The sequence below is a fragment of the Cervus elaphus genome, chromosome 6 (genome assembly GCF_910594005.1).
Source record: "Cervus elaphus chromosome 6, mCerEla1.1, whole genome shotgun sequence".
Classification (NCBI taxonomy): domain Eukaryota; kingdom Metazoa; phylum Chordata; class Mammalia; order Artiodactyla; family Cervidae; genus Cervus; species Cervus elaphus.
The window spans coordinates 16,021,813-16,049,613 of NC_057820.1; the positions used below are offsets into that span (position 1 = coordinate 16,021,813).

Consider the following 27,801-nt stretch of genomic DNA (forward strand, 5'->3'; position numbering starts at 1 on the left):
TCTGATAATATGTCAGAATTCGATTTCTAAGGTGCTCAAACTATCTATGCACAATTTAATTTTCACTAAGTGCTAGAAAGGTGTAGCCTTGGCTTGGATGAATTCATACCCAGTGTTTTATTTAAGACATTGTTGTCATTTGTTTGTAAGTGATCAGAGCAGATACCCTGTTCTAATTCACAGCCCTTTAGTTCTGAGAGCAGGCTATCACACCTTGCAATTGAAGGAGCTCAAAAACAGCTCCTTTATCAGGAGCTTGAGACTCCAATTTACAAGTCCCACCACTCCCTATTCTTTCACATCCAGCCTCATTTGCAAAGCTCTGAAAACTCTAGACCTTTGAGTTTATGTTCTCTGAATTTTATACAAATGTCCTAGGTTGAGAAATATTATGTTTCTAGCATGATGCAAGTTAACAGAACAGGTGAGAGGTTAGAGAAATGAAATAACTTTAAGCCAATCAGTAGAAATGCCAGCATTAGTGTTTTACATTTCAATACAATGAATTAGGGGGTGGGGGGTGAGGGACAACATCCAATCAGTTTCCTAAAGTTTACAAATCTCTTGAATAAACAAGAGGAGCCTTTTCACTTTGAAGAGAACAACTCACTATTAGGGAAACAATGACCCTCTTACACTTCTAGGTCTATCCTAGGTTAGTCCTCACTTTAAATTACTTGTATCTTTAAAAGTATAGGTTCAGGATACCAGAGAAAACCCTACTGAAACCGCAATTCTATTTTCTATTAGCAGTGTATCTTCTGGGAAATCACATAACTTCTGGAAACTCAGTATTTTTAGTCATGCTTTAGAAATAACAGTTTCTAATAAATTTTTTTTTTTGTGAAAGTCAAATGAAATGAAATTAAAATACTAGTACTGTTAGGCTGAATGAGAAATTCTGAAAATATTCATTCAGTCTCATTTAACTGCCTTCTGTATCTACAAATTCAAAAGGGCATAGTACATCTAATTTGACCTCAGAGATACAGAACAAGTAGAGTACGCTACTAAGGGCTTAGGAACAATTAGTCAACAATACACACACAGGAGGCCTTGTTTTTTAGAAGGCTGTCTTTCTTTGATACAGAACAATGCACATTAAAATTGTATACTGTACTTGTAGGAAAATTAGCTAAGTCACTTCAGTCATGACTGACTCTTTGTGACCCCATGGACTGTAGCCCGCCAGGCTCTTCTGTCCATGGGCTTCTCCAAGCAAGAATACCAAAGTGGGTTGTCAAGCCCTTCTCCAGGGGATCTTCCCTGTAGGAAAATTTACCACACATTAATGCATATGCATGCCTGTGTGATATAAGTAGCAGAAAGAACTAAATGACCAAAGAAAAAATGCTTCATTTGGCATGGCGCAGTACTAAAACTTTATTCTGTATCTGACCCACTTATAAAAAACATTATCATTTTGAAATAAAAATATTTTAATTATTGTCTTTGCCTGGAGGATGCTTAGCAATCCAGACCGTAATATCCTGCTATGTCACTCCCAACCCTGGCAGAGACAGTCCTAGTAATGAGAGTAAGCGACAGCCACTGGAGTGTGTTTCTGCCTGAAAGCAGGGAAAAAAAGAGAATGATAAGCACTACTGGTCATTATCCCCTGACTTTTCATTTGATTCTCTATCTCGGCCAATGATGTTGTGGGTCTGACCCTGAATCTCATTTTGACTGTCAATCACGGATACAAAATCCCACCTGTGAATTTCACCCATGGATATAGATCTTGATTCTTCAGTTGAATTAGCAGAAGAGGGGGAAGAAGATTTAGAAAGACTTTTTTCTATGGGTCTCAGTGGAAATAAAAGACTCATTGCTAAGAATGTAATTAAAACAACTGGAGACATTTATATAGATATGAACTAAATTCTCTGCACTAAAGTTAATGTGACTTCTAACTGGAGAAGCCATCTGTTCCTAATTCCTAATCCTTCAGTTCTGAGAGTACTGTGTTCAGAGAGTACACAGTTCTGGTACTGTGCCTTGCAATTGCAGGGACTCAAAGACAATTTATTAAATGTATGATTTGATAAATGAATAAGCTCAATGTTGACTTTCAAGGATTTGGATCAAGTTTCACTCTTAATGTTCCATTTAACTATTTAACCAAAAATTCTTCCAAAAGGGGAAATTTTAAAATGCAACCTTAAGATGTAACTATCACCAGAGTGATAGTATTATAGTCATCTTCAATCCACATATATGTGTATATTGGATATATATTATAATATAACCAGTATACATTTTCCATTTGTAAACTCTGCTTGAACATAAATATGTATACAGTGCTATTTTTATTTTTTAAAACTACCTTTTAGATATTAACTTGGGTTGGTAGCAATGCTTTGGTGCTAGTGTTAACACTTCAAGCATTTGATTTTAACTTAACCAAGTAGGTCACATAATTCATTTTTACTTGTTTATATGTTATTGAAAGTATGTGTATATTTCATTGGGATCTTCTGTATATTTGCATTTAATATGAAGTTTTTTCTTCCCCAAAATAAAATAATTGGCATGATTAACTTTTGCAAAAATTAAAAAGTAGATTAAGAAAAGCCTAATGAACTTAATAGATTAAGAAAAAGCTTAATGTAAAATTCAAGTGTGTGTGTGTGTTTGTGTATTAGCTGCTCAGTCATGTCCAACTCTTCGTGACCCCATGGACTGTAGCCCACCAGACTCCTCTGGGATTTTTTCCAGGAAAGAATACTGGAGTGGGCAGCCAATTCCTCCTCCAATGGATCTTCCCTACCCAGAGATAGAACCCACATCTCCTGTGTCTCTTGTATTAGAGGTGGATTCTTTACCCCTGAGCCATGGGGGAAGCCCAAAGTAGATGTACAGTTAATTCAATAAAGAAATACAAATATTTACTACATGGAAACTTCAATCCCTCTTATAATGTCAAAATAATAATTTAAAAGATAATACTTTGGATGAAAACCTCTGCAAAGATTTTGAATGTTTAAGAGAAATATTGGGAATGGTATACCGAGATATATATGCTCACTGTTGATAGGAATATGGATAATATTCCTTATGATGAAATCACTAAAATGAGATTTTGAAGAATATTTATTAATATGAACTTTTAATACACAAGAGAATGTACAAATTATATATATACATATGATATCTCTATTTTCATATAGATAGAAAGCCAGATAAATAAGATACTAGATTAAAATACACAATAATTTTAATGATGATTACCTGTGAATGCTATGATTGGAAAATTTTTGCTCTCTTTTGGTATTTTTCTGTATTTTCCAGATGTTCAGCCATGCTTTATTTTACAATACATACATTACTCCAGATGATCTACCATGTATTATTTTATCATCAGAAAGAAATTATTGTGAAGAAGAAGTGATAAGAATTGTATGTCATAAAAGCATTAATCAGCAAAAATTCCAGGTGAGCTGGAAGGTAATTATGACTAACTTCATTCAGTGCTGCATAAAATTGTTCAATTTTGAATTTTCAGAATTCTCAGTAGGTTACCTATAACCTCTTCTCCCTCTTTCCCAAAATACATCCCTGAGTACATTCCCAAGAGAGGATTTGGGCCAGCAGACCAGCATTGCTCAAAGTATAGGCTACGTCATGTAACTAGGACTTTATCAGTAAAATAGACTGCTACCTTTCTTAAAGACTATATTTAAAGAAATATTTCACTGAATTTATTGTGTGGAAATTTCCAAAAGTAGTCACCAAGGTAGGTTATTTTCCCTTGGAGAATTAACTGTAAATTGTCAAAATTATGAACTTAAAAGCAAAATGATGAGAAGTGAAACATGTGTATCAGCTCAAGTAAACAAACTTTTAAAGATACACAGTGAACTACTTGTTTGCCTTTGAACTTTAAAACAACTTGCTCAAGGGAAACACTTGGGTTCAGTTTCCAAGCAGAGTTCATGGTACAGGTCTGAGGACATTTCAGTGAACACCTCTGATACTGTTAATAATTTCAAGGGCAAAATGTTTCCTCATTCCCAATTACAAATCACTTTAAACTGAGACCTGTGTGCTACCAATTTAATTAGAACTTACAGAAAATATGTAAGTGTTTCAGTAGGGTTATTAATTTTTATACATACGACTTCAAGGTCTTAATTTTTTAAGCATTATTTTCTTCAACACTTAGTCTGAGTCTTCAGTAGTAGTGGGACTTAGATAAATCACAAGATCAAAAGTAAATTCTGAATCACATCAGTGGAAAGTTACTGACATAGAAAAACATTTCTTCCCTTTTATGGAGAATGACATTTGGAAAACAACCAGTGTCCTGTGAACTACAAGCAACAAATTGTAGGTTTCTATGGATACAATCATCTCAATAAACAACAACAACAAAATAATAAAATAGCATGTAATTTACAAAATAAGGCCAGAGAACAAATTGGCCTCACATTCAATATCATTTTCATTTTTTCATGTGTATTATAGAGACATTGTTCTCTGAAAATTAAGAGTTTTGGTATGCTTTACTAATCACAATTTTTACAAGTATTTTTTCCTTTCAGGTTGATTTCAAAAATATCAGAGTGGCGAAATTTCAATGCATTTTGCAACAGAAACTTTACATTAATCTTAATGAGATTTTCAAAATTTTAGTACTCTTAAACAAGAAAATGAGAATCAATTAAAGGCCGAAGGCTGTACCATCACTCTATAGTTTGCTGTCAGGACACAGCAAACACACTACTAAATGTCTTACATTATAATAAAATTAATGTGACATTTTAATTTCATCACTACTTTATAATACTGTTTTACATACTTCTTATACTCCTTTCTAGATCATATTCTCTTTGGAAGAAGGAATCAGGCTATCACATATAGCTACATTATGTGTAAGCTGAAAACAGCTGTAAATGAACATTTATTAACCAACTATGATTGGCATTTATTATTTATGGTACATTTCTAAAATTTTCTAATAATATTTATAAATGATTTACTTTGAGAGTCTGTCTGTACTTGGCTAGTTGTTGTTCAGTCATCAAGTCATGTCCAACTTTTTGCAACCCCACAGGCTGCAGCACACCAGGCTTCCCTGTCCTTCACTATCTCCTGGAATTTGCTCAAATTCATGTTCATTGAGTCAGTGATGATACCTAACCATCTCATCCTTTGTCATCCCCTTTTCCTTTTTGCCTTCAATCTTTCCCAGCATTAAGGTCTTTCCCGGCGAGTTGGCTCTTGGCATCAGGTGGCCAAAGTATTGGAGCTTCAGCTTCAGCATCAGTCTTTCCAGTGAATATTTAGGGTTGATTTTTTTTTAGGATTGACTGGTTCGATGTTGCAGTCCAAGGGACTCTCAAGTGTCTGTCTTCAGCACCACGGTTTGAAAGTATCAATTCTTCAGCACTCAGCCTTCTTTATGGTCCAACTCTCACATCCATAGATGACTACTGGAGAAACCATAGCTTTGACTAGATGGACCTTTGTCAGTAAGGTGATGCCTCTGCTTTTTAATACACTGTCTAGGTTTGTCATAATTTTCCTTCCAAGAAGTAAGCATCTTTAATTTCACGGCTACAATCACCATCTGCAGTGACTTTGGAGCCCAAGAAAATAAAATCCGTCATTGCTGCCACTTTTTCCCCTTTTATTTGCCATGAGGTGATGGGACCAGATGCCATGGTCTTAGGTTTTTTTTTTAAATGTTGAGTTTTAACCAGCTGTTTCACTCTCCTCTTTCACCTTCATCAAGAGGCTCTTTAGTTCCTTTTTGCTTTTGTCATTAGGGTGGTGTCGTCTATATATCTGAGGTTATTGATAGCTCTCCCTGCAATCTTGATTCCAGTTTGTGTTTCATTCAGCCCCGCATTTTGCGTGATATACTCTGCATATAAGTTAAATAAGCAGGGTGACACTATATAGCCTTGACGCACTCCTTTCCCAATTTGGAACCAGTTTGTTGTTCCATGTCTGGTTCTAGCTGTTGCTTCTTAACCTGCATACAGGTTTCTCAGGAGGCAGGTAAGTTGGTCTGGTATTCCCATCTCTTTAAGAATCTTCCACAATTTGTTGTGTGGATACACAGTCAAAGGCTTTAGCATATACAGTCAATGAAGCAGAAGTTGATATTTTCCTGAAATTACCTTGCTTTCTCTATGATCCAACAGATGTTGCAATTTGATCTCTGGTTCCTCTGCCTTTTATAAATCCAAAGTGTTCATCTGGAAGTTCTTGGTTCACGTACTGTTGAAGCCAAGTTTAAAAGATTTTGAGCATAATCTTACTTGCATGTGAAATGAGTGCAATTGTCCAGTAGTTTGAAATTCTGTGAAATTGCCCTTCTTTGGGACTGGAATGAAAACTGACCTTTTCTGGTCCTGTGGCCACTGCTGGGTTTTCCAAATTTGCTGATATATTGAGTACAACACTTTAACAGCATCATCTTTTAGGATTTTAAATAACTAGCCTGGAATTCCATCACCCACTAGCTTTGTCTGTAGTAATGTTTCCTAAGGCCTACTTGACTTCACACTCCAGGATGTTTGGCTCTAGGTGAGTGATCACACCATCATGGTTATCCAGCTACAGATATAGAAAGCATTGACCTAAAAATTCTATACTGTACAAATGATTTCTGGTTACCTTTCTACATGCTTCACTCTAAGAAATGTCCAAATATGTGACTATCAGAGCAAAAGTGATTCCTGGATCGAATTGCAAAGACAGATATGTGCTTATGAAGAAGTACTGAAACATGGTTAAGAGTTAAGACAGAGAAGCCATATTCAAGTTCAAATTACTCACTGACTAGCTATAAAATCCTTCAGCTTTAACTGAGGGTGATGAGTACCTGCTTCTTGGCATTATTGTGAATTAATTGGATAAGTAACCCACAAAATATGTTGTATGGTGCTTGGGACATAGAATACCCTCCTGTTGTAACTGCCATGTATCATTGTACGCCCGTTTAGCCATGTTTGACTCTTTGTGACCCTATGGACTGTAGCCCGTTAGGCTCCTCTGTCCATAGGACTTCCCAGCAAGAATACAGGAGTGGTTGCCATTTCCTTCTCCAGGGGATCTTTCCTGATCCAGGATTTGAACCTGCATCTCCTGTGTCTCTTGCACTGGCCGGCAGATTCTTTACCAACTGCACTACTTGGGAGGCCTCACTGCCATGTATAATTCGAACATAAAGTTTTTTTGATAAATTAAATATTTATAATTTGAATCCTTTAAAATGCATGAAAGTAGCTTACTTTTGAAAAATATACATATATTCTGACTAAAGCTATGTCAAAGCTATGGTTTTTTTCCAGTAGTCATGTACAGATGTGAGAGCTGGACAATAAAAAAGGCTGAGCGCCGAAGAATTGATGCCTTCAGACTGTGGTGTTGGAGAAGACTCTTGAGAGTCCCTTGTACTGCAAGATCAAACCAGTCAATCCTAAAGGAAATCAACCCTGAATATTCACTAGAAGGACTAAAGCTGAAGCTGAAGCTCCAATACTTTGGCCACCTGATGCAAAGAACTGACTCATTGGAAAAGACCCTGATGAGGGAAAGACTGAAGGCAGGAGAAGAAGGGGATGATAGAGAATGAGATGGCTGGATGGCATCATCGATTCAGTGGACATGAGTTGAGCAGACTCCGGGAGATGGTGAAGGACAGAGAAGCCTGGCATGCTGCAGTCCATGGGGTCACAAAGAGTCAGACATGACTGAGGACCCGAACAACAAAGCTGTGTATATATATACATATATATACACACACACACACACACATATATTTTCTGATTATACTTAAGGAAAGTCCTTTTATAGGAAAGTAACCATTGATTTATCTTCTAAGGAAATGGTGATTTTCATATTGGTCATGTTTTAAAAGTACAATTGTGAAACATTTACTTTCAAATGATTAATTAAAATTTTAAAAACTTAAATAGACATAGTTTGTATTTCCACTAATTTTCCACATTTCTTGGACTCATTCTTTCAAAAACCTACTATTTGTGCTGAGTACATTAACTATAAAAAGTGATACAATTTTTTATACTTTGGGTATCTGTTTTCCAGATTGCACTGAGCAGTCAATAGAAGCTCAATTTAAATCCAACGATATATTTTGACTCATGTCAAAGATTCAGGATCTAGTCACTTCCTTCACAGTATCTAATTAAATTCTGCTGATGAAAACTTCTGAGAAATTAAACTAGAACATTTCCTTGGAAGAACCAAAATATGTAGACGTTTGCCTTTTAATTTAGCTTGGCTTACTCTGGGAGATAAATGAATTAAAAATCTTATCTGATTGACATAGAAGGCAGGCAACGCAACGAGAATAAATGACATGTATATTCGGATCAGAGTTACCCTGACATTGGTGATACAGATGGAAGTGACAAATGAAAGCAAGTCCTGATGCCATAATCTACAAGTCGTAGCAAATGAAATGCCATTCACAGTTTACAAAGCAAGGCAGAAGAGAGGTTTTGCCTTGAATGAATCTAAAATGAAAAGTGTTCTTCAATAGGGCGGTCCCTTAACAGTATAATTGATGACTTTAATACCGGGGAATATTGGGAAATTTTGGAGAAAAGTTTTGGAGTTATATTGAATTTTATATTCCACATGAACAGAACAATAAACTTTTTATTGCAGCATTTCTCAAAGTGTAATGAAACTCGTATCTGTCCAAGAGAATAATAGGAAACAACTGAGGATTGTTAGACATGCAAATACTTGGTCCCAAGCCCAGCTGAATGAGAAACAGTGGTGATGGGGCCCAGTGATCTGTGCTTCCATGTGTTTGCCAGAAGACTTTGATGCACCATAAAGTTTAAAGAAATCAACCATGAATATTCACTGGAAGGACTGATACTGAAGCTGAAGTGCCAATGCTTTGGCCACCTGATGCAAACAGCCGACTCACTGGAAAAAACCCTGATGCTGGGAAAGATGGAAAGCAAAAGAAGAAGGAGGCAGCAGAGGATGAGAAGGTTAGATGGCATCACCAGCTCAATGGACATGAGTTTGAGCAAAGTCCAGGTGATGGTGGAGGACAGGGGAGCCTGGAGTGCTGTACTCCATGGGATTGCAAAGAGCCAGACATGACTTAGTGACTGAACAACAAGAGAATTTGTTATAATAGGCAGAACTTATAATTTTAGAATTGATGTGTCTCAACTGCATTCATTGTATTAGCTTGCACCCATGTCTTCCTCTTTCATCGACAGCCATTAAGCCAGAAAGTGTTAAGCTTTAAAGCTATGAATCATATAACTTATCTAATTGCTTATTTGTATTGTAAATGATTAACACTCTGCAACTAGTTTTGCAAGGACCTGTCATTCAAGTTGGAATTACTGAGTCTATCAAATTTGTGGGCCTCATGCATTAAAGATACTATGCTTTTATCAGAGCAAACATTAGAGCATTTATTTTTGCACTTGAATACAGATTCATTATACCTCTTTCCTTGGTTCTCAGAGTCTGAAGAATGAAACAGAACATTGAATTTGGGGAGACATACCATTTCTGAAAATCTAGATTAGAAATTTGAAAAAATTTAAAAAATCCTCTCATCTTGTTGTTTAGTTGCTCAGTTGTGCCTGACTCTTTTGTGACCCCATGGACTGTTGCCCACCAGGCTCCTCTGTCCATGGGATTCTACAGGCAAGTATACTGGAGTGGGTGACCATTTCCTCCTCCAGGGGATCTTCCTGACCCAGGGATCCAACCCACATCTCTGCATCTCCTGAATTGCAGGTAGATTCTTTACCGCTGAGCCACTGGGTAAGCACCGCCCGCCCCCCCCCACCCAAATCTTCTCATATCCTACTGCTTTTATCATTTTTGAATAGTGCAAAAATGCAGGATGAATAACATAATGACAATTTCAAGGTAAATTACTTTTATCTCCTGATTTTACTTGGTTTCTACAACTACCTTGAAAAATAAAACATAACATTCATTTATTTATTCAATTAATATTGATTGAGCACCTGTACTATGTCACACTTCTGAGGATACAGCAGGGAGCAAAACAAAGGCTGGAATTCATGGGAAAGATCTGGCCTGAAGATACAGATTTGGAAGTCATCAATGTGATAATATAAAAAGACATAGAACTGGATGAGGTCCCCAGGGAATACTGCAGCTAGACTAGAGCAAAAAAGTTCAAGTGAGCTCCAACTTTTAGAGATTAAGAAAAGGAATCAGATTGAGATGATGGAAAGAGAAACAAGAGAGGTTGAGTAAAGAAAGTTATCAGGTGAGTCAAATGTTGTCGAGGGCATTCAAGAAGATGAGGTGTTAAGTATAGACCACTCAATTAGGGGACGCAGGGGTCACAGATTAGACAGCATGGAGCTTATTAGTGACCTTGAAAGATCAACTAGGCCAACACAAATAAAATCATCATTGGAATGTGCTCATCAGATCATGGAAGAAATTGACATGTACAAACTGCTATATTTAAAATAGGTAACCAGAGAATTCTCTGGTTGTCCAGTGGTCAGAACTCCAGGCTCCAAGCTGGGTTGAGTCTTTGATCAGGGAAATAAGATCGCATAACCCAGTGGTATGTCCATAAATAAATAAATAAAAATGAGATAACCAACAAGGACCTACTGTATGGCAGCACAGGGAACTCTGATCACTATTCTGAAATAACCTAAATGGGAAAAGAATTTGAAAAAGAAAGTCCAGGTGGTGCAGTGGTAAAGAATCTGCCTGTCAGTGCAGGAGACACCAGAGACATGGGTTTGATCCTTGGGTTAGGAAGATCTTCTGGAGAAGGAAATGGCAGTCCACTCCAGTATTCTTGCCTGGAGAATTCCATGGACAGAGGAGCCTGGTGGGCTACAGTCCATAGGGTCACAAAGATTCAGACATGACTGAGAGACTAACACTATGGGAGAGAGAAAACAGAAATGGCCAATGTAAACAAGCCTTCTAGGCATTTTAATGTGTAGAGGAGCAGAGAAATAGGGGTGGTGATGGGTGAGCAGGGGAGTTGTGAGGATTAAAGGGACTAAGAGGAGAAATACTTCAGAATATTATATTCTTACTGGAATTATTCACTGGAGAGGGAAAATTGATGATATAACAGAGGAGAGGTTTAAAGACTCATCTATATTTCTTTAAAGCTGTTCAAAATTTCTCATGGTCTGTAAGACAAACTCTAGGCCCATCCACGTCTCTACAAATCCCAACTTCATTCCTTTTAACGGCTGGACAACATTCTGCCGTGTATTATGTACCACACTGTCGTTATCCACTCATCTGTCCATGGACATTTAGGTTGCTCTCGTGTCCTGGCTATTGTAAATAGTGCTGCAACGAACACTGGGGTACATGTGTCCTTTTGAAGTATGGTTTTCTCAGAGTGTATGCCCAGTAGTGGGATTTCCGGGTCATATGATAATTCTACTTTTGGTTTTTTAAGGAATTTCCATACTGTTCTCCATAGTGGCTGTACAGAGTGAAATAAGTCGGAAAGAGAAAAATAAATATGATATATTAATGCACATACGTGGAATCTAGAAAAATGGTACAGAGGAAGCTAATTGCAGGGCAGGAATAGAGATGCAGATGTAGAGAACAGAGGTGTAGACACAGGGGTGGGAGGAGGAGTGGGTGAGTTGGGAGACTGGGACCGACATATATACACTACCATATAAAACAGATAAGTAATGGGACCTGCTTATAGCACAGGGAGCCCAGCTCGGTGCTCTGTGCTGACCTAGAGGGGTGGGATGGGGGAGCGGGGGTGGTGGGAAGGTGGTCCAAGAGGGAAGGGATATATGTACACAAATATCTGATTCACTTCATTGTACAGTGCAAACTAACAGAACATTGTAAAGTGACTACACTCCAAAAAAAAAAAAAAAAAGAAAATTTTCTCACTCTCCTTAGAATCTTTAACAAGGTCTGAAAATTGATGTAATGCATTTCCCCCCAAAGTGTATTAATTTCAAAATATATAAAACATCTAGGGGAGAACCACTGAAAGAAAAAGAAGTGACAGAATAGCTGTTTTCCTCACATCTCTGCCTCAGAGCAGCACAAGGAGGGACTAAGGTTCTGTGGAAAAGTCATCTTTTAAAGTTAAATTTTACTATCTTTGTTTGAACACAATTTTCAGTTTATTTGCTCAATAGGAAATTTCTGGCAACGTAACTGGGATAATATTCTTTATACTCTATTAGTTTTAATTGCCACAGATGCTAATTGCCCAACTTTACATAGCAGCAATTACATAAAATGTGTTTTGATATAAACAAAAGAATTGATATCTTAAAATGCTGTGATGCATAGCTCAAAATTAAATTATTTCACTCAACAAATGACAGCTAGTAATCATTGTGATAGTGTAAAATTAAGAATAACTCTTTGATTTAGGTTTCAGTGTTGTTTTCTTAAGCAGCTAAAATTACTTTGGGATCAGAAGAGCTCAACCGTACGTTGTGCTTTATTTCCCACAGTTTATGAATCTTCTGTTTTCATGTATATGTGTTTGGGAGGGTAAGATAAAAAATTTGTCTTAAGGATCTGGAATTTGAACCTAGGCTTTCAGGTAAAGACACTACTTCATAGAGCACACATTTGTATAATGTGTCAAAAGCCTAAACAGACAAGATCATTGGTGTTCTGAAACTATTATCACTTCCACTGGCAAGGATACCTGGGAATAATTTCCTAACTCACTTGATATAAATATGTTGCTGCTTAGTCGCTCAGTCATGTCCAACTCTTTGCGACCCCATGGAGTGTAGCCCACCAGGCTCCTCTATCCATGGGATTCTCCAGGCAAGAATCCTAGAGTGGGTTGCTATTTCCTTCTCCAGGGGATCTTCCTGACCCAGGAACCGAACCCACATCTCCTGCACTGCAGGCAGATTCTTTACCACTGAGCCATAAATATATTACACATTAATTCTATGATTTCCTTAAGTTTAAGCAGTTTCCACAATGGATTGGTGAAAAGACTGTATGTTCACACAGTGTCTGGGGTTAGGGGTGTCACCTAATTGTCCCATTCTAATTACAAATACTTCCGTGACCCTACAGAAGGAGTAGGGACAGAAGAACACATATTGTTCCTAAACTGACTACAGACATAGGAGTTCCTATAAAGAATACTCTTCCATATCTGCTTCTTAATCCAAATTTAGAATGGTTAACACTATCAGAAGGGCTATGCAACATAGAATTTCATTTTTAGTTTTCATATTGGTGACATGAACACATTTTAGGATGATTTCTTTCAAAATAAACACATATGAATATACTCATAACTGCATTCAGGTTGATTATAGATCTATTCCTTAAAATTTAACTCCTTGCAGGCAAGACTTCATAGTAATTCAGTCTTACACATTTCAAAAAGTTGAATTTCCTTTCAAATTCTCTGGAATTATAATTTTTTACTACTTATGATAGGCTGAAATTGAAAGTTGCTCAGTCATGTCCTACTCTTTGCGACCCCATGGACTGTATAGTCTATGGAATTCTCCAGGTCAAAATACTGGAATGGGTAGCCTTTCCCTTCTCCAGAGGATCTTCCCAACCCAGAGATCAAACCCAGGTCTCCCGCATTGCAGGTGGATTCTTTACCAACTAAGCTATCAGAGGGAACCTATGATAGCTCAGGGCATCAGTTTTCAATATAATCAATATAATGAGCATTACAATCAGGATTAATAGGTCAGGTAGGAAGTTTTATTATTAAAGGAAGGTGTAGGATCACTTCAAAGTAAATCAGTTGGTGAAGAGATGGTTTAAAGCCAAGTAGAGTATGTGCTGGCAGGATTTAACTAACTTCAGAATTTTTGAAAGAAAAATATTTATGGAATCTAAATGCTTAAATATAATAGGTTGTCAAGTATTCATTATCTACTTGGAAAGATTTTGGTAGATCTCTATGACTGCCTTGGGAGGTGACAGAAGTATTAATTACTAATGAGAATTAAATATATTGTACAGTTTAAAATGATACAGGGATTTCAAGTGGTGTCTTTTGTTGTTGTTGAGTCTCTCAGTCATGTCCTGACTCTTGGACAATGTTTATTTAGAGAAATCTAATTTGTCAGATTCATGTTTATTGAGTTTTAAGCAAAACATATAAAAGTTATTTTTAATCATAACATAATTTACTAAATTTATATGTAAAATAGGAAAAACTGGAACTATAATTGAAGGCTCAGGGTTCTACATCTTTAATTAATGGAATACTGATCTAAATACAATTATTCTTCCCTTGTAACTCACTTGATAAAGAATCTGCCTGCAATGAAGGAGACCCAGGTTCAATCCTTGGGTCGGGAAGATCCCCTGGAGAAGGAAATGGCAACTCACTCCAGTATTCTTGCCTGGAGAATCCCATGGACAGAAGAGCCTGGCGGGCTACAGTCCATGGGGTCACAAGAGTCAGACATGACTTAGAAACTAAACCACCACCACAGTATTGAGGAGTGTTTGCCTAAGAAAAAGTAAAAGTGTTAGTCGCTCAGTCTTGTGTGAGTCTTTGTGACTCCATGAACTATACCCTGCCAGGCTCTTCTGTCCCTGAAACTCTGCAGGCAAGAACACTGGAGTGAGTCGCCGTTCCCTTCTCCAGAGGATCTTCCCGACCCAAGGATTGAACCTGGGTCCTGCACTGCAGGTGGTTTCTTTACTCTCTGAGCCACCAGGGAAGCCCAGCACCCCTCTTAAATGCCTTTTTTTAAAGTCTTGAGTGGACACTAATTTTAAAGCTCAGAAACACATCAAATCTATCTTACTAAAATAGTAAACTTCTTTCTTTTTACTCCAAATTAGATTGAATCTGGCTAATTATATCAGAATTATTATAGAAAGGTTTTCTTGGGTTTCTTAAAAAGTCAATTTTACAATTTTCTATATCATTAAGTTAGCAAATGAGTGAAAATCTGAAAGTCTCCCTTAAAACTATGGCTCCCATAACCATTTGCAGGCTGAAACATAAATATGGAGTCATATACTACTTATAACAAATGAGAACCATCTTGAGAGAACCATCATAAAGCCAAAAAAACTTAGAATATTTCAAGAATTCCTTCCTACTTCTCCAAATAATCTGCAACTACTTTCAAAACCTTAAAAAACAGTGACCATCCTTAGCAAAGAGAAGTATAATGTTCATTTAGGACAACAACAGAATGTTCCAAGTTCTCATAATTATTCACTAATCCACAAACATGTTAAAAAGTAAAAAAAAAAAAAAAAATGCCACCTCACTTTTGCATGAATTTTGGAAAACTGAATCCAAATGAGAATTTAAGAGGAACAAAGGCAAGGAAAAGCCCCTAGAAAAAACTCAAATCTTTCACATTGCATTCATTTTATGTTATATATTTTCTTTCATATCTAATACAATATCCACTTCTTTGAATTCGTAAATCTCTACAATTTTCTAGACACATGCAATAAATTAAAATTGATTCTGCCTGCTGATAGATTGATGCTATGCATCTCATAATTTTAAATTGAAGAGCAGTCAGCCAGAATCCACAAGCCAATTCAACTCAGCATACCATTATTAATTAACATTTAATGAATACCCTCGGGTGTCTGCAGTAGTATTAGAAGTCAGTAAACCAGTTGCTGTCTGGGGGCATATAGTCTAATTCATATATAATTACCAACCTAAATCTGACTAAACTCTGAATACAGATGGGCAGATCGATGGGTATATTGTTAAACCAGAGGTAAGATTCCAAAAAAAAAAAAAGAACAATGAGAAATAAAATAATATTTTTTTCAAAGTATTACGTAAGAAAGTCACCAAAGAGGTAATAGATATATGCTATATATCCTGATCTTTTGTGTGGTAGCGGGGGTGGGGTGGGGTGGGTGGGTGTTGGGGCAAGAGAATAAAATGAATGGATAGATACACATCTCTTTATACATATGCATCAAGACAGAAAAAGAAAAGGGATATAAAGCCAGTTACTTACTGAAGAAGAAAGTTTCATAGCTGAAAGCAAGACTAAATCAAGGTCACTGAGTTTCTCTTCAGTAGAGTTCATAAACACCTCAAAGTTAGCAAATTCAATATTTTAGATAATGGAAAAATCTGACCCTTTTCAGAAGATTTGAAGAAAGTAAGCGAGAACTAGCTATGAGAAAGATCTTTCTTGAATAACTTAATTAGAGATTAAGAATAACTTAATTAGAAGATTAGAGACTTATATGACTCTATTCACTGAACATTATCTTTTATTACTTTTTAATATGCACATAGGGGCTTCCCAGGTGGTGCTAGTGGTAAAGAACTTGTCTGCCAATGCAGGAGACTTATGAGACACGGGTTCAATCCCTGGGTCGGAATGATCCCCTGGAGGAGGGCATGGTGACTCACTCCAGTTTTCTTGCCTGAAAAACCCCATGGACAAAGGAGCCTGGCAGGCTACAGTCCATAGGATCACAAAGACTTGGATACAACAGAAGCAACCTAGCACACATTCATGCATGCACAATATGCATACAAGCTTGACCTAGAGTATATTGAAACCCACCATGAAGACTTCTTTATGGTTTACAACATATTTAAAAGGAAGAAGTGAGCAAAAATGAGGAAATTATTCAGTACCCAAACTATCAATAGATGCCAGCAGAGAACAACCATACAGGAGAAATAGTGGAATAACTTACTATTATAAGTGATCCACCACCCAAGACAAAAGTTACCATATGAACCCAAGTTAGAAAGTTATTTTGTTGATGATTTGTTTGTTTGCCCTTTTACAAATTTTTAACTAGCTGAAGTACAAGGTTGTGGTTATTTTCAGATGTACAGCTTCACATTCTTTTCCATTACAGATTATTACAAGATACCGAAAATAGTTCCCTGTACTATATGGTAAATTCTTGTTGCTTATTGGTTTGCTTGCCTCTTTATCTGTAGCTCCTCAGCCTAATAACAGTTTATTATTTTGTAATCTAGAATAAGATTTTGGACATAATAGTCTCTGTGTCTAAAGGGAGTACTCCTAACAATTAAATATAACTATTGGTACTTTTCATACATTGTCTCATTTAATCAATAAAAGTAACCTGTGAGGTAAGAATAACTGTGTCTCTTTTACAGATGATAAAAAATGAGCATCAGAGAGGTTTTGTTCATTTACCAGCCGCTAATAAATGGAAGAGCTTGGGTTTGAACTGCTTTCAGTTTAACCCCAAAGGCCAATTTTCTTTTCCTATTATTCTTGATTTCTTCAGAATCACATGATGCTCTTTCAGGAATCACCTTGTCCTCTCTGTATAGCATCTCTGTCCTCTTTTCTTCATTAGAACAATGAAAGATCTTACCCAAGGAGAAACCCTGATGCCTTTCCAAATAAAGTTGATCCCTCCCTCCCTGACTTCCACACTTTGAGTGTATCTACTGGAGAAGGAACTGGCAACCCACTCCAGTATTCTTGCCTGGAACATCCCTTGGATGGAGGAGCCTGGTAGGCTACAGTCCATGGGGTCGGAAAGAGTCGGACAAAACTGAGCGACTTCACATTCTTTCTTTTCTGGCATAGTACATGTAACATTTTGTTATTAAAGTTGAATGGCATCACACAGGCATTTGACTTAACTGAATTAAAAATCCGTGTTTACTATTAATTTCTAAAGAAAATATTACTCTTATTGGTATAAATTTTCAAGTATCAGGGCAGGCTCCATTAAGAGATAATGTGCCAGATATTATCCATAAGTCCCTTCAGATACACTGCACTTTTCCACCCAGACTCCTGCCCAGAGAGATTAACTTGCATGGATGATAGAACTAGGTTTCCAGCCTTATAGTTTTCCCATTGGATTAGGCCAAAATACAGAGCTAATTCAATGCAATCCCAGAGCTAAGGAGTCAGGGAAATAAATACTCTGATCTCACACTTCTATCCCACCTCCAATCTGTCTCCTGCCATGGCTGCCTATTGGCCAAAACCAATACAATCATCTTTTTCCAGGCTCACTGTTTGCAAATAACTGCTTCATTAGAAGATTAGAAGATTCCTGAGATAGACAGAGAAGCAGCTGAGCATCCCTTTTTGGATAAGTTCATCATCAGCAATAGGACATGACATGGCAAGTACAAGAGCCATTGACACAAAGATGATTGTCACAATTGTTCGCAGGTAGTATGTCTTCGAGCAGGAGAAATTAAAAAGTATACGGATCTCCACTTTCTGTTCCCAATAAAGGCAGGGCCATTGTGGGCAAATACAATGATTACACACAGACAAATGCATACATACACTCATATATATGCTTGCTCACACAAAGACACTTTTGCTGGTAACCCTGTATCAGGCAGGGATTCATTTGCACATAAGCTTATAATGAAGAGAATATATGTAATATTAAAATCATTCAGGGAATCAACTTCAAAGAGAGTATAGAAGTGCAAGATCCTTGATAACTATGAAGATGATACTTCTTTTCATTTAATTCATCTGGATAGGTCTACTTAGGTTTCATAAAGGGATTCAGGTGAGCAAAATATATTGAACATTTAAATATATGCATAATTTTAAATACAATAAACAGATTTGTTTGGCTATCCATGTTTGAGTTGACATGGGAATTCCAAATGCTAACTTGGCCACAGCTGGGCTTTTCCTTTTTCTTAGAACCTGAGAACATATTAACACTAGGAATATATTAACAACTGCAAAGAAGAAAGGTAGTAAAATGAAAATCCAATTCAGAGGTTCAGAGTTCGGTCAAGACCGAATCATTATTCCACTAAAAGATGTCTGAGCAAGCAAAATGTCATGCAAATCATATTTAATTTTCATTTTGCATCTACAACTTGATTTAGATTTAGTAATCAGAAGATTTAATAATCAGTCAGTTCCTTGCATATTCAGTCTCCTTTTTCACCCATATGTACCTTCCTGCCAGGACTTTAACCTTCTCCTTTAGTCAAAATAAAAATATCTTTCTGATTTATAAAGAATAGCACAAACTGGTGGGTGAGGGACTCTTCCTTGACTAGGATCCCTGTTTAAATATAGAAAACATAAATTTCATGTAGCTTAGCCACATATCTTTTATCTTGCCCCTCATGAAATTTTGGCAGTGAGTCAGTCTATTATCATCATTTTCCAATGATGCTGAGAATTTTACTGTTCAATATTATGCACTGAAAAATTCCAAATGCTAGCAATGATGAAACTTTGAGATCTATTATTTAGTTATATGAAATGTGGGGTCAGTATGGTGATGTTTTCTTCTGAAATTTTCCATAAAATTTTTCAGTTTTCTGCTTATGTTAGTTTGTAGAGCAAATATTAAAAATGGTACAAAATTTAAGGAGCATCAAAGTACATAGTAATCAGCATAAAACTTTTAACAGAAACAAATTAATATTTTAAAAACCCATCATGAATGAAATATCAAAATAAAGACACCATCACTATTACTGATTTTTCCTTTTGCCTTAGGTTCCAATATCAGTATTATTGATCTTAGCCCTGTTAGTTTGAATGTTATCAATCCCAACTATTACCTTATTTCTAAACTCCCATTTCTGCCAAGTGAGCATACACCCTGCCTTCCAGATGATAAACCCTTTGTTTGACTCTGAGAAACAGCATTTTTTATTTTCCTTATAAAAAATGATGGGCTTCCCAACTGGCTCAGATGGTAAAGAACCTGTCTGCAATGCAGGAGACACAGGAGACGAAGGTTCAGTTCCTGGGTCAGGAAGATGCCCTGAAGAAAGGAATGGCCACCCACTCCAGTATTCTTGTCTGGAGAATTCCATGGACAGAAGAGCTGGTGGGCTACCATTCATGGGGCTGCAAAGAGTCAGACATGGCTGAGTGACTAACAATTATGTAAATGATAAGCTTTAGCATGCTGGAAAAATCTATAATATGCACCTTGTAAGCTGGTAGCAGTTACCATAACTCTGAAATGTTTGTGATAGGTTTTCACTATCTTTCTTTTGTAAGAAGACTGAAAAAGCAAGACAATCCCTGCATAGTTTCTCTTTATTGTAAAGCTCCTGCATACAATACAGTTCCTGGACTAAATGTCTTTGGCCTTTGGCACCAGGTTAAATACAGCTTAGCAGTAACCTCAGTGCCAAGATGAAATGAGCCGATGGCCTTATTTCATCTCCTTCTTGGCAGATGTCCAGTGTACTAATTGGCACTCAGGTGACAGCATCATGAAACCAACCAAGGTGAATTAAATGTGTAAAGTAACCCATGGACACAATTTTAGGTCATCTACAAACTTGAAATCAGGCATACGAAGTTTTATTTTTGCTTCACTAAATGTAAGGGGATAATTAACTGCTTTCTGACAATCTTGCTAGCATTATAATTTTAAGCAGAAGATTCTTTATGTGTATTTAGGATAAGGTGCAATGATGAGCTTATGATCCAAGGAAGATTGATGCTCAGTGGAAACCAAAGGCAAAGGGAAGCATCTCTTCACACAGAACACATGGAGGCAGGACTCTTCATTTAGTTTCTTAATATTTTATATCAGATTCACTGTGTAAAAAGCACAGAGTTGTTTTACACAGTGGAAGAAAGAATTGGAACAAAACAGGGCAGGGCAGATAAAGGAATAATAGAGAAAGGAAGTAAACAGTGTGAATACAGATATAATACCTAAGTCCATTATCACACACACACACCATTATCACAATTTTTTTTTAAAGAAACTCTAAGCAACAGATGATGTTGTCTGTAAATATAAGAGGATTTAAAGAAAATTTCTTCTACTTCAGTGATATAATGTACTCAGTTTGCCTAGCTTAGTGACTGGCCCATGTGAAGTGAAAAGACACTGATTAACAAATCACCCTTTTTTCTCCCTTTTTCCAGAGGTAAAACTAATGATTCTTTCCTCTTCTTTGATAACATTTTCCAATGTTATGGAAATGCTTCCTTTCTTATAAATGTGACTGTATGTCTACCTCCAAACTCAAAATGTCTCTAATATCTTTCCCTAGTGGAAGAAAAATACAAATATAATTCAAACTTCTTCTGAGCATATTACATATTAAAATACATTAAAAAACTCAAGTAACTAATTTTGACAAATTCTCTGGCCCCAATCCTTGACCATAATTTTAGATTTGACCCTCCCATTAAAGGCAATAATTTTTAAAATTATTTATTTTAATTAAAGGATAATTACTTTACAATATTGTGACGATTTCTGCCATTCATCAACATGAATTGGCCATAAGTATACATGTGTCTCCCATCCTGAACCCTCCCCCCACCCCACCCTATCCCTCTGGGTTGTCCCAGAGCACTGGCTTTGGGTGCCCTGCTTCATGCATCAAACTCTCACTCGTCATCTGGTTTACATATGGCAATGTATATGTTTCAAGTCTATTCACTCAAATCATCCCACTAAAGGCAATAAATAAGCATTTGTAATTTGCCTTTTTACAAGTCTATTTGTAAAGCCTTGTGATATGAAAAGGAACACTCACCAAGAAAGTGCGTTTGCTTCTAAACTTCAATTCAGCAGATATCTAATAATACGGTGACAAGAGCACTTTTAGTAGTTTAGCTCCACAGAACCATGATTCCATTCAGGGAACGGGCACTTAGGTCACTGAAACAAAACACTCTTACGTCCTTATCTATTTGCTTTCTTCCTGATTATTTCATGCAGTCAGAAAATAAATCATACAAATGTTAACTTAAAAAAAGAGTCACAACCTAAAAGTTGAGTTATGCTTTATTTGGTGGGAATTTTTAGAACTGCAAGCCTGGGAGACACCATCTCAAATAACCCAGAGAGAACCGTTTTGAGCAGGCAGTGGGGAGGGGTCAGTTTATACTGAAGTTTGCAACAAGGGGTAGGTAGTCTGAACATCAAAACATTATTGTCAGCTGGTGCTCTGGGACAAGCCAGAGGGGTGGGGTGGGGAGGGAAGTGGGTGGGTGGGTTGAGGATAGGAGGACACAGGTGCACCCGTGGCTGATTCATGTCGCTATATGGCAAAAACCCCCACAATATTGTAAAGTAGTTATCCTCGGATTAAAATTAATTAATTAAAAAAAAGATTATTGCTAATTAAGGAAACCAGATATCTCAAATTAAGAAATTTAGTGCTTTTCTATGTATGCAAGATGCAACAGTCTGATGTTCAACCAGAAATCACTGAAATAATTTCTTTCATGTGCATCTCAGCTGTCTGGGGCCAGCATCCTGAGATTTGATTTTCCACACCCTAGTTCCTCCCTCTCTGTAGGGAGTGGCAGCTCAATGGCTGCCAGACAGCAGGCACTATTCTTCCCGGGCTCAGAAATTCATATTTGGAGGGCCAGAATCCCTGAGGGCTGTGTCATCATTGTTTATCGATATGGCAGGAAATACTCCATTTCACACAAAAGTAATGTGACTCTTCAGTATTCAATATTTAGACACCATTTAGGCAATAGAAATATTCCATTCATAGGTCTAAATGGAGGTAAAATGTTTTCAATAGCGTTGAATGTGGCACATTCTCAAATATGCTATAATCATATTGCATTAGAAAGCAGTACTGATATAAACAACAATTTGGATCTTGTCCAGTTTTATTCAGCAGCATTTCTCAAAGGATACTCTGGAGAAAATAGATTTCACAGTCTAGTTTTATACTTAATATTTTTCAGTAACTGATAAGGGAAAAGGACCTGAAAAATATGTATGTGTATATATATATATATAATTAATATACAATATTCATTTATAAATTATAATATTTGTTAATATAGATCATTTATTTATTATATATTTATATATTAAGTTTATTAATATATAAAATTATATATATATATTTATAGCTGAATCATTATGCTATACACTTGAAACTAACACAACATTGTAAATCAACTATGCCTTAATAAAAAAAAAAAATAAAAAGCACCACTGACAGAAAAAAAAGAGTTATCCAGGATCAAATCCATCTGAGAAACTACAGGTTACACTAAGGTAAATAGAGCTAATTTCTGCAGGACTTCCCAGAACCTCAGTATTTAAAAATGTTTTACAAAAAAGCCAAGAAAGGATGATAATACCTTACATCTTGATATTTGAAGATGTGACCACAAATTCGTACTTTCAAAAAAGCTCCTAGAGTAATTTTGATGTTTTAAACACCCTGTATTTTTGTTTGTTTGCTTTTGTTTGGTTTGGTTTTAGTTTTTCAAGACTACTTCAAATTGTAAGCAGTTTTAAGTCTTGAGGTTCACATTACATTCACTTCACATTACAAATAGTGGAAGTTTTCAAATATGTCTCTCTGTAGAGTTAACTTAGTAAAAGTTTTATACTTATTGAATTACATTCTGGAAGGAGAACACCAAAATATTATGGCTATCCAGCACAAGAATCCTGAGGTGACCAAATTATAAGATTTTTAATAAGAACCAAAACTAAAAGTTCATTTTTAAGTTGCAATAGCCTAGCTTCAGTAAAATCAAATATAGTAATATATATCAGTGCTTTTAGCATTGCCATAGGTCCAGAATATATCAGAAGAATTTTAGATTTTAGATGCTTTTGACCAAAGATCAAAATGTTCAGTTAATTAGAAAAATTCTTTGACCTTGCTCCTCTCTCTTACATGCAATATAGAAGTATACAAAGTTTCACATTTAATAAAAAGTTAAACATAGTATTTTTGATATTTTCAATAAATTGGAAGGAGAAATATTTTTCAATACACTCTCAGTTACATCCTCAGTTGATTATTTTTATATCATACATGGAAATACTCTGTTTACTAGAGAAAAATAAAAACAGCTGAGATGTGGTACAGAACAATTAAACCTCTCACCAAAGCACGGGTCAGTTTCAACTAGAAAGTTTTATGTTTTCATCAAATTTCAAAACTCTGGTTACATCTGATTGATATTTTGTTCCAGACAGGATTGATCTGCTTTTTAAAGCAGATCTGTGACTTAACCCAAGGGGAACATGTTACAAATAAGGGCAACCTATGATTACCAGACCATGATTACCAGACCATGGAAGTTTTATTTTCTGCTCTCAGCCAACCTTAAAAACGAGTGGCCAGTTAAAAGCTGAAAGGTTATTTGAGACAGGGAACTGTGATGTTGTATCAACCTCCATTGGAATGTACAAGTATAAAGACACTAGATCCACTCAATGTGATCATTTGGAAGCCAAACTTCCTGGGAAAGAAAATATCATAATCTCTAAATTAGACGGACCAGTAGGCTTCATTTGTTAACTCTGTGTGCTGTCTGAGTTAATAGAGAATTTAAAATCTTCAAGAGTCTCCACCACAATAGAAGTGTTACACATTAAATATACCCTGAAGAGTATGATGCAGTCAACAAAACCCAAATGCCATATATAGCTTGGTAAACAGAGAGTATTTTTGCCTGGAGAATCCCATGGACAGAGGAGCCTGGTGGGCTACAGTCCATTGGGTTGCAAAGAGTCAGACATGACTGAAGTGACTACACAGACATGCACAGAGAGATTGCCAACAGAATGAACCATCTCTTATGGTCAGTAAGTCTACAATAAATATATACTTTCTGTTTGGCAAACAAAAACTCGGCTGCTGAGAGTCTTGAAGGAGCAGGAGTACAATAAAGTTGCTAATGCAACTACTGTATTATTTGGCTTAAATACTTTCCCATGAAAGTTTTCAAGTTACTTGCTGAGTAAATAAAATGTGCTTTTCAAGGAGGCAAACTATCACCTAACAAACATTATCGATCCTAAAATATAATGTCTTCTGCTTAGGATTCTAAAGCAGCAGGTAAAAATCTGTTCGCCCATCAAATGGTCTACCATGTTTGCTCCATCTAGTCCACTATGTGATAGGTAATTGAAATGTAAGAAAGATTTCTTACAGTTTCAAGGTTATTTTCAGTTATTTTTTGCTCTATGGTTTCCCATAATGGATCCTGACAAGAAACAAACCATGACAACTTTCTAACTATTTCTCCTCTTTCAATATGAAAGAATGAAGTTAAATTGAAGAGAGATCTCCATAACATAAATAATTGCCTTTGATGATGTGCAACTCAGGTTGGTAAATCATTTACTTTTCTTATTTTTTTCTGACATATTTCTAGAACCCAAAACAAATGAGAAAATATGACTGCCCTAGAAGAAGTTAAGTAATCAGTCTTGGAAAGATTTCTTTAGCCAAGAATAAAACAAGCTGACGGCACTTCACATGTTAAAGTTGCCATGAAAGTAAAAGTCGCTCAGTCGTGTCTGATTCTTTGTGACACCGTGGACTATACAGTCCATGGAGTTCTCCAGGCCAGAATACTGGAGTGTGTAGTCGTTCCCTTCTCCAGGGGATCTTCCCAACTCAGGGATCGAGCCAGGGTCTGTCGCACTGGAGGCAGATTCTTTACCAACTGAGCCACCAGGGAAGCCCATTACATGTTAAGAAATGTATAAATAGTAAAAGGTTAACTTTGCCTTTAAGAATGAAGGTCATTGTTGGCACTGAGAGGTCACGTGGTGAGTGTAATCTAAAGGAAAAGTAATATTTACTGTTCACCAACTATATGCCTGCCAAGCACTGTGTTTGGCATTTCTACACATTTTACTGTATTTAATTCCCTTAATAATCCTGCAGTAGAGGTTTTATAATGTCCATCATACAGATGAGAATTAAAATTCAGAAACATTGAATACTCTTTTGACATCCAAGAGTCACTTGTTACTGGGACAAGCACGGATGTTCACTATGCTCTGCTGGCACAAAATAGTCTTACCTAACAGTCAGACCATAACACACACTTGCTTGAATAACACCACCAAAACTGTCCTTCGATAATTTGATAGGAGATGAGTGTTTAAGTTATCATGATTTTGTATCAACAAAACATGCTGTTGTAGGAATTTTAGAATGATGTAAGAACTATTCTTCCTATTGGGAGCAAAGTCAACTCTATTTTCTCTAGATTAGCAACATCTTACTTTGAGTACTCCCCAGAAGATAAACAACATTTCTAACGCCAGAAGGCTTAACCTTGAAAATTATTTATAAGTGAAAATTTTTTTTTTTGCCAAATGTGGTTAGAAAAAGAATAAAAGAGAAAAAAAAGAGACATAAGAATAGAGATAGAAAAAGACAGATGGAAACTTGAGGACAGAGGCCATGCAGAAGAGAGTGATTTTAGAGTATTTACTCTGCAGTTTATGCATGAGGACAACTTTATATATATATATATATATATATATATGTATATATATGTGTGTGTGTGTGTGTGTGTGTGTGTGTATAAACAGAAATACCTATATAGAACACAGAATTTTCACAAACTTGACGTAATAAATAATATATAAGAGAGTTTCTTCACTAGCTTCCCTTAGTGTCTTGGGTAACCAACGTTCTCCATTTCCCTCTATAAAACAGACTCATTTTTCCTCACAGGACTTGAATAGGTTTTGTGGCTGGCTTCTTTCTTGTAGATCTGTCTAATTCTGCTTCCATCAGCTGGGTAAATTGTGTTTATTGCTAAATGCATGAATGTAAGTCAGACTTGTTGCAAATGCCATGATAAAGTTATTCGGTCAGGAAACTTGCATAACTTGCTATAGCATTTCATAAATTTATTTGATATAAAAACATTTACTTCACTCCAATACCTACAGAAAAATGGCCTGATGTTTTCAATTTCATAAATATTACTGTGTAGTGTTTGTAACATGAAGTGATCAAACATGGAGGCAAAAAACAAAGAGAGGTGTTCCCATGAAAATGAGTTTAAGGATTTGCTGTATAAGAATGACATAAAGTCATTATTAAGTTAGATGTGAGCAAGACCAAAGTAATAATTGGTTTTTAAAAAAATCGCACCTCAGTATATTAACCTGACTTTAAAAACAAATCATAGAAATCTAGGAAGATTCTGAGCTCACATTACTTTGTAAAGAAACTGAATATGAAAATTGCAAGTGCTAAATTTTGCAAGTGATAAAAAGATAAGAAGAAAACCAATCACTACATTCCTACTCAAAAAGCCCAGTCTCACATCAAAATTGGCAACTGCATATACACTTAAATGTTTTAAATCGATACAAAATTTCTACATCGTATATGTCCTGTTTCACAGTTCCCTACTTTAGCCAACATTTTCAGTGGATTAATTAACTGAACATCTTCCAGTCCAAATATATCGGGGAAGAGAGTTTCAACTGTATGGCCATGATACCCTACAAATTTATCTTACAGATATCTGCTCTTCTTTCTAAAGGAAACTGTCCTTTTCTGCTATTGCAAGAGAAAATCAGCAGTGTAGAGTTCAAGCATGAGTGGAATTTGGAAGACTGATTTTGTTCAATGGAAAGGCATCAGGTTTGGAAGCCTGGACTCAGCATTTCTGGGACCCCAGGAGAATCTCGTGACCCTGTGGTGTCAGGAACACTCTTTCTTTCTGTATGAAGAAAGTTTTGGTATTAAAAATGATCTGCAGGATAAGACAACTTTAAATTCCTCGTATTACTTAGCTCTGCATATAAATGAATATTAATTGCACTTGCTGCATACTCTATTCCTTCTCAGACTCAGTCAAAATGATCAGCCAACCCATCCTGAATAGTTAGGAGAAGAAAATAAGCTGATAGAAGGAAGGATGCATTTGATATTGTGTGTGTTAGTCACTCAGTTGTGTCCAACTCTTTGCGACCCCATGGACTGTAGCCCACCAGGCTCCTCTGTCCATGGAATTCTCCAGGAAAGAATACTGGAGTGGGTTGCCATTTCCTCCTCCAGGGATCTTCCTAACCCAGGGATCGAACCAGGTCTCCTGCATTGCAGGCAGATTCTTT

The 27,801-nt window shown here is 36.4% G+C and overlaps 1 protein-coding gene across 5 annotated transcripts in view; it reads right to left on the minus strand.

Moving 5' to 3' along the window:
* ARHGAP24 (Rho GTPase activating protein 24) overlaps nucleotides 1-27,801 on the minus strand; it is a 542,216-nt gene that overhangs the window by 81,937 nt on the left and 432,478 nt on the right. The gene's annotated exons all lie outside the window — the stretch shown is intronic.